The following is a 9,097-nucleotide window of genomic DNA, read 5'->3' as shown; positions in this document are numbered from 1 at the left end:
GATTTATTGTATTTCCATTTCCCTTCAAGAAATTACATATGTTTTCCCTCCTTAATCCAGTGTATTACACACAGTAGGCATTTAAAAATGCTTATTGGGTTACATTGAATAGCTTTCTCTTTCCAAATTAATATTAACCATGAAGCAGTGAAATATAGAGGATAGAATTTTGGTAAGGTTAAGGATCAGGAAGCCCTGATTTCAAATTTGACATTTCCCTGACTACAGTTGACCTAGATATATTATCTAAGATCAACTCACTTAACTTTTATGCTTATCTCTTATGTCATATATAGGTGATCATCTTGATCTTCCTTTGGTAGAAAGAGTTCCCCCCAAGATAAAGAAGAAGGAAGTAAAATAAGCATCTATTAAGTGCCTACTGTATGCCCATCACTTCACATATATGATCTCATTTGATCCTGTTGACCTCTATTAATCCCATTGGATCAAGGGTTATGGGTGTTACTGACATCCTGGAGGCAGAAGATTCATATTGTAGGTCTTTATCCAGCTCCTCTGGCCCAAACTGAGTTGTCCCCCCCACCCCATTCCCTGTCCATTCTAATTAGAGGACAAAGTCAGAAGTAGGTTTTCAGATCCCATTTTCTGATAATGAAAAGGTATAAGAATCTCTCTGCAAAACTCCATTTTTGGAGTCTGTTTCTCTATTCAGGTCCCCATGCACACCTGAGTAATCAGCAAACTTAGAGAAATATTATTGTGTATTTACCTAATCCTGTTTTGTTCTTTCTTAAGGCCAAACTCTGTAATTTAATATTTGTCCCTTTTGGGGGCAGATTCTGAAAATTAACACAGATTTAATTTAATTATTATTTTAAGACAAAACTCATGGAGGTCATCAATCCTTATAAAAACTCAAGGAGAAAGGTGCTATCATCACTCCCATTTTACAATTGAGGAAACTGGGGCAAACAGAACTTAAGTGATTGACTTTAGGTCACACAACTAATAAAATAAGTGTCTGAGGCTGGATCTGAAATCATATCTCGCTGACTCCAGTCAGCACTCTATTCACTGGGTCACTTCCTCACTTGTGATGTGGCCATCACCAAATTTTTAGAGTTGGCATTTTGTCTAAAAGCAGGAAATAAATATCAGAGATGGACTTTGAAACCATACTCTTTTTATTTCAGGATACTATGCTAAAATGACTCCAGTGTTAAAAATTTCAAGGGAGAAGAGAAACAAGATAATCCTGAGACATAAGAAAGATATTTGAGAGAAAGTGAGGTTTTTTTAATGCCCATTCAAAGTCTCATAATGTGGTTATGCTCTCTCAAGCTATTGTCTAAGGTCTAATTCCCTTCCATTTCTGACACCTAGGACCTCTCCACAAAGTTGATCAAACATTTCGTATCAGAGACCCTAAGAGTGCTGAAACTGAAACTTTCAGATAGTCTCAGCTTGCCTTAAATTTTTTTTTTAAGTTTTAACAAGGCAAGTGGGGTTAAGTAGCTTGCCCAAGGCCACACAGCTAGGTAATTAATAAGTGTCTGAGACCAGATTTGAACTCAGGTACTCCTGACTCCCAGGGCCGGTGCTCTATCCACTGCACCACCTAGCTGCCCCACCTTAAATTTTTTAAAAAGCACTTTACTCACAATAAGATGAGGTAGATAGGATAAAAATGAACATCCGAATTTTAGAGATGTGGAAATTGAGGCCTATAAAAGTGAAATAACTTATTCCAGCCAGGGTAACTTAGCTGGAAAGGGACAGAAGTGAGCCTTGAAGCCAGACTTTCTGATATATGTTCTTTCCACCATAATTCTTTTCCTCTCTAATCAAAGAGGGAAATTTGTCTTCCACTGATAGGGGTATTGAGAGGGTTTATAGGGCATCTAGGTGGTGCAGTGAATAGAGCACCGGCCCTGGAGTCGAGAGGACTTAAGTTCAAATCTGAACTCAGACACTTAATAATTACCTAGCTGTGTGACCTTGGGCAAGTCATTTAACCCCATTGCCTTGCAAAATCCTAAAAAAATAAAAGAGGTTTGTACCTCAAATCCATACCCCACCCATTTTTTTTAATCTCTCCTCCACCATGGAAATAGAAAGAGGTCTTGAAATGAGGAGAGCTAGCTTTAAATCCCACTTAAGAGCTGTATGATGCTGGGCAAGTCATTGATCTCCCTAAGCCTTTTTTTATCTGCATAATAATACTATTATCATTTATATAACATTTTCATGTTTATAAAGTGTTATTCAAGTGTTACTTTATTTTATTCTCACCACAACTCTAGGAGGTAGTTATCATTGTTATCTGATTTTACAAGCCAGAAGACCAAAGTAAACAAAAATTAAATGACTTGCCCATCTGATAACATCTGAGTCTGGATTTGAATTCAGATCTTCCTGATTCCCAACCTAGCACTTGATCTACCCACCTGTTTTGAGGAAAATGCTTTAGAAAATGCTTTTTAATGATTATTATGATTCAGTACTTCAATAAACCCATGATTTCATGAATAGAGATACTATCTCCATCAGTGTAGATCAAAACCATAGATATCTTGTTTTTTAACATTCTAGTCCCTGTTCTCCCATAAATCCTTCCTAGAGGATCTCAGAGGATCTCCTCAATATGCTGGACACCATCCTCTGGGTCTTCAAATATTCTGTGGGTACAGTGCCACAGTAGAGCTGATATCCTTCATTCTTATTCCCCGAGAAATGAATTTGCTTTTTCAATCATGTATTTCATTTCCAGAATATCTTATATACTATGTGCATGTATGATGTTTGACGAAGATGAAACAGTCTTACTTTTTCCCACCATCTGTCCATTGCCCTTTGAGGTCATCAGAAACGTAGATTTTCTTATTACCTTTTCAAAAATCCATACTTGTGGTGTTTTATAATTTTCAACCACAGAATTCTAATATGAGAAATATTATTATTAATATTCATAATAATGAAAGTAATGAGTATTGTTTATGATAAAATTAATAACAAACATTTTGCAAATCAATGGGTTTAAGTGACTCACCCATGGTCACACAACTAAGTATTGAGCGTTTGAGGCTGAATTTGAACTCAGGTCTTCCTGATGGACTCCAAGGTCTGTGTCATCTAGCTGCAGCTGACTCAAGACTTTTTATATTTAACTTGCATTGATTTTAAAAGACTTGCAACCTGATGTCTACTCTCAAATCTATCTTACAAAGTTGACAGATGGATTTTCCTAGTAAATTTCTCTGACCATGTTAATTAAAACAAAATCTTTCAGAGGTTCCCCACTGACTTGAAAAACTCAGACACCTCAGACTTTAAAGACCTCCATAATCCAGGGCAAGGTTTCTCACATTTCTCTCTTTCTTATACTTAACACTCCACCCTATACTATTCCCCAAACTCAGTCCATTTTCCCCTTTGCTCATGCTTTCCCCAACTTCTGTTTTTTTAATTTTGTTATATTTTATTTTTTCATGGAAAATATTCACAAATGACTCACTTCATGAGAGGTGAAATGTAACAAAGAGTGAGCTAATTTGAAAATGCATGCCACTTTTCATATCTGTATCAACAACATCTCCCCATTACTCTATTTTTTAGAAAAAAAATTAATAATAGAAATCTATTTTGCCTGTTTTCTACCCTCTACTCTAATTAGAATAAAAAGTAAAAACAAATTTCTTGTAACAAATATGCATAGTTAAGCAAAACAAATTCTCTCGGTATTTATATATACACATGTGTGCATATGTATACACACATACTAATACATATATCTGCCACCTAAATCCACCACCTTCATGCTTCATCATTGGTCCTCTGGAATCAGAAATGGTCACTGTAGTGATTGTAGTTCCCATAACTTTCAGAGTTTGTTTTTATAGTATGTTATTATACAAATTATTCTTCTGGTTCATCTGTTTTTGAGACCCTAAAAAGAATTTGTTCCAACATACATTGCTTTGGCATGATTTTATTTTGCATCAGTTCCCTTATTTCCATGTACTTTTTTAAAAATCATGTTGTTCTTTATATCTTTACAGTATAATAGTACTCTATCACAACTACATAAAACTTACCCATTTCTCAATTATTAGGAAATCCCTTGGTTTCCAGGGTTTTTTGTTTGTGTTGGGGTTTTTTTTTTGTTTATACAGAAAAGGCTGCTATTTTTTGTACTTAAAGAACAATTTCCTCTTTCTATGATTATTTTTGGATACAGACCTAGCAATGGCATAGCTTATTCCGTCCTCAATACAGAAGTGCATAGTCTTTTCTGTACCTCACCCAACACCCCCTCCCAGTCTGCCTCTTGAAATTCTGTTAATTCATTAAGGCCAAGAGCAGCAACCACCTCTTCTTGGAATCTTTTTCTACTCCTCCCAGAAGAAGTGATAGCATCTTTCTCTGATCTTCAAGACATTTTGTTAGTACTTTTGCTCTTAGCCCTGTCTAATTTCTATCATAGCAATTTATGCATCTCTTCTATTATGTCACAAATTACTTGAAAACTGGGGACATGTCTTGTGTATCTTCAAATGAGTCTGTGTGTGGTGTAAGTATTATAAAGAGTATATCAGATTATATACTATGTTCAATCTTGATTCCAGGGAAATTATTTAACATGAACAACTATGCTGATATGCTGTCAGACTTGGTTATTTGTTTTTCTTTGTTGTAAAAATAATTTTCTATGGAGGGAGAATTGACAGTGATTTAGAACAGTTTTTTTTTAATTCCTCCCCCAGTACCTCCTCATTGAGATTTTTTTAAAACATAAAACCCTTATTCCTTTATATATATCTTCAAAGTCCAGTAGAACAAATTACCACATTAACCATGTCCAAAAATGTATCATTCTAATGCAGTTTAAGTCTATCACCTCTCTATCAAGAAGGAAGAAGCATGTTTATTCCTTTTTTTCCCCAAATCAGTTATTTTCATTGTTTTGATCTAAGAGTTAAAGTCTGGGCTGAACTTGAACCAACTTGAACCTTCTCATTACAGTCAATTGTTAAACTTTCTGTGAATACATTTACATTTTAGAAATGGGGCAACTTATTTTATTTGTCTATACTAAAGAAAAATGATGAAGAAAATGTTAATAATGTAGATTAAAAATTATAGTCATATAACATTTTTTAATGAATGTGTTTCCCATCACACCTTTCTTATAAAATTATTTTTCTGTTTTAAACATTGTATAAATTGTTTTTGAAACCTTGTTCTGCATCAATTTATAGAGACATTTCAAAATCTGTCCCCTCACTTCTTATAACCTGATAATATTCTATTACATTCATATAGTCAGTTCTGCTATAATTCATGTTCCAGAAATCAAAATTTATTCCTATGTGATTGAAATACTAGGGAACATTTTGAACCTAATGAGAATTTTGAGTTGGCTTCTATGCAATTTTCTCTTCAAGAAATAGCAAGAATGCAAAAAAAACCCAAACAAATAAAAAACTGACGCCTTCACAGTAATTTACAAGCTATAATTCTTTTCAACACCCACTTCCAAAAGCAAAGTTTAGATCTTTGTCAAAGTAAAGTGCAATAATTACTGTATATCTTCTGGTCCTGAAGGGACTGCAAGGCAGGAAAGGCTGGTTTAAACTCCCCACATCTCCCCCCCCCCCCCCACTCCTTTCACAATGACCACTACCAGAGGCCCAGAGTTTCAGCCTCTCTAAATTGCTTTTGCAGCCTGGGATGCTGGTTTATCAGCAGTCCAAGGTCAAAAATGTGGTTTCTATTTATTATGGTATTTACATATTTTTTAACTATTCAACAAATATAAAATTGTACTACCATTTTAGTAGGTCCCTATTTTTTTCTTAATGCATCCTTGATGAAATTTTTGAATGTTGTTGCCATAGCCCCATTTTTTTCATAAGCTCTGTGGTTTTTATTGCATGATTATGCAGTGAGATACTTTTTGAACATTGTGTCTCCTTATGACAGAACTGCCTATAACAGTTGGAGAACACAACACTCAGGTGTGTTATTATCTACCACAAAAAAAAGTTAAAAAATATTTTGTACACAGTTACTTTTCTTTCTTTGAATTCTTTGAAGTATAGGACTAGTCAAAGTATAGCTAAAGAGCCATGTGCACTTTGGAAACTTGCTGGACATAGATAATGTATTGTTTTCCAGAACTGCTCCAGATCACAGCTCCACAAGCAAGGCACCAGTCTACCTGTTTTCCCATTGTCTCTCCTGTATCTATTATTTTCCTCCTTTGTCATCATTACCAGTTGAATAAGTTTAAGTTTAAGGTAAAATCAGAAAATTGTTTTAATTAATTAGAATTTCTCTAATTATTGACATATTAATTTATGACTTGGATTTATGCCTTTAAAATGGCTATTCATATTTGACTTATTTTGATGATTAGATTAATTTTTATATTTTTACTAAATAACTTTTTCCTCTAAGTTATCAAATTTGTAAGTATGTACAAAATAGATTTTAATAATTACCTTTGTTTCTTCTTCAGCTCCTATAGACTCTCCTATGCTTTGTGTAAATAATCTGGCTTTCTTTTTTTTAAAAATCATGTTTGATAATCACTAATCTATTTCTTGTTTTCAAAATTTAGGTTCTAGTTTTATCCAAATTCAACACACTCTCTCTCTCTCTCTCTCTCTCTCTCTCTCTCTCTTTTGACAAGGCAATGGGGTTAAGTGACCTGCCTAGGGTCATACAGCTAGGTAATTAAGTGTCTGAAGCTGCATTTGAACTCAGGTCTCCCTGCTGGTGTTCTATCCACTGTACTATCTAGCTATACCCAATTCTCATTTTGCTTTCAGAATTTCTACTTCATTATTTCATTGGAGATTTTTTGATTTGTGATTGTTCAAGCTTCTTAAATTACATGTCCATTTCATTGATTTTTTTCTTCCTCTCTTTGATTAAACTGTTTATAAATATAAATTTTCTCCTTATAACTATTAGAATGATAATAATGACAGTAATAATATCTATCATTTATATGGGACCTACTCTGTGCTAGTTATTGAACTAAGTGCTTTACCAGTATTACCTAATTTGATCCTCACAACATTCCTAGGTTCTATTATAATTCATATTATATAGTTGAAGGAATTTAGGAAAACAGGTTAAATTATTTACTCAAGGTCACAAGGCTATCCACCACTTTAATATTAGTCTGTTATCCCATTATTATCATTTGCTTATATACAAATGTGTATTGATTTCATATTTTGTTATTGAACCCTCAGTTCTCTAGAATTATGTTAATTATTCTATCATTACTTCTTAGCTTTCTTTAAAAACTCTTTGTTGAATATTATGATCAGTAGATGATGTATTTGTTATTTCTGCTTTTCTACATTTTGGGTGATGTTTTTACCTGTACATGATCAGTTTTTGTAAATATGTCATGTATATCTCAGAATTCCTTTCTATTTCAAATCAATAAGTAGTATTAAATCATCTTTATTTTTCCTAAAGTTTTATTCAGGTTCAAATATTTTTTACTCATATTTTTTGCTAGGGGGCGGCTAGGTGGCGTAGTGGATAGAGCACCAGCCCTGGAGTCAAGGAGGACCTGAGTTCAAATCTGACCTCAGACACTTAATAATTACCTAGCTGTGTGGCCTTGGGCAAGTCACTTAACCCCGTCTGCCTTGCAAAAACCTAAAAACAAAAACAAAAACTTATATTTTTGCTAGATTTGTGCTTTCAAATATATCCTGCCATCCTTTTACATTTTAGGGATGAGTTCATCACATTCACATTCATAGTTATGATTTTTTTAAAGTAAATTAATTTCTTAATCAGCAAAAATCCAACTCCTCTCTTCCATCCATACTCACAATTGAGAAATAAAGTAAAACAAAAGCTCCATTTCAAACATATATAGTCAAGACAAACAAATTTTGCATTGATCGTGTCCAAAAAAAAATGTTTCATCCTGTACTTTGAGTCCTTCACATCTTTGACAAAAGGTGGGTATCATGTTTCATCTAGTCTACTAGAATTGTAATTTCTCTGACCGGAGTTCCTCTATATTTTAAATTTGTTTATATTTATAAAATTGTTATTGTACAAATTGTTGTCTTGGTTCTTTGATATGCATTGGTTTATAAAGTCTTTTCAAGTTTCCCTGAAATCAGCATATTCATCATTTCTTATGGAATAAGAGAATTACATTCTGAGGTATAGGGAAATTCAGGGAAGACTGGTACCTCTGGTATGAATGCTGCTGAACCTCAAGGCTGCTTTCCACATTTGATGGCCACCAGATTCATCTTTGGCTTCAAAAAGCTGTAGCATGTAGATAACCCAGTAAACCATTTTAACCAGGTTGAGGATAATTGAGGGCTCAAGAACCCATTAATGAGTTAGATGGGTGTCTACCCTAAGTATGTGAAGACTCTTTTTGGATTAATGAGAAGGTAAGAACAATTTGTTCCACTAGCCATAAAGGCAGTTGAAAAAAGACATTAGAGAACTCTTAGAGCTTATTTAGAAATCAAAGGCACCAAGTTCATGCACTGAATTCTAAGACATTACTGATAATCTTGACTTTTGCCTTGCCAGTAGACTCCAATGACTTTGGAAGAGAGACCAACAACTTCAAGCAACTCTGCCTCATTTAATGCCAATTTAAGTGTAAGTCAAAAGACATCACCCATATTATTTTAATATTTTTACTCATTTAAAAATGACAAGGCAGCAGGTGTGGATACATAGGAAGCTGTAGTCACAACCCTGCACACAGGCAGCCCCAACCACAGAGTCATCTTCCCACTGGACTGACACAACAGTGGGATTCAACAACTTCCTCCTAGGATGAGGAAGGGGATAGAAAAGGGTCCCTAAAACTATCTGCTTCATCTAACCCTGACCTGCTCCTTGCACCATGGGGGATCCTACCCCATAGTCAAAAACCAAAAAATAAATTTACAAAACATTTTTTCTTTTTTTAATGACTCTAAACATTTCCCCCCAATTACATGCAAGATCCTTTTGTAAGCTTTTGAGTTCTACATTTTCTTCCACCTTCCCTCCCAATGCCCCTCCCCATTGCAGCAAACAATCTGATATAGATTGTACAAGAATAATTGTGTCTAACATAGTTCCA

The sequence above is a fragment of the Macrotis lagotis genome, chromosome 1 (assembly GCF_037893015.1).
Source record: "Macrotis lagotis isolate mMagLag1 chromosome 1, bilby.v1.9.chrom.fasta, whole genome shotgun sequence".
In the NCBI taxonomy this organism is placed as follows: domain Eukaryota; kingdom Metazoa; phylum Chordata; class Mammalia; order Peramelemorphia; family Peramelidae; genus Macrotis; species Macrotis lagotis.
This window is presented reverse-complemented; position numbering follows the sequence as displayed.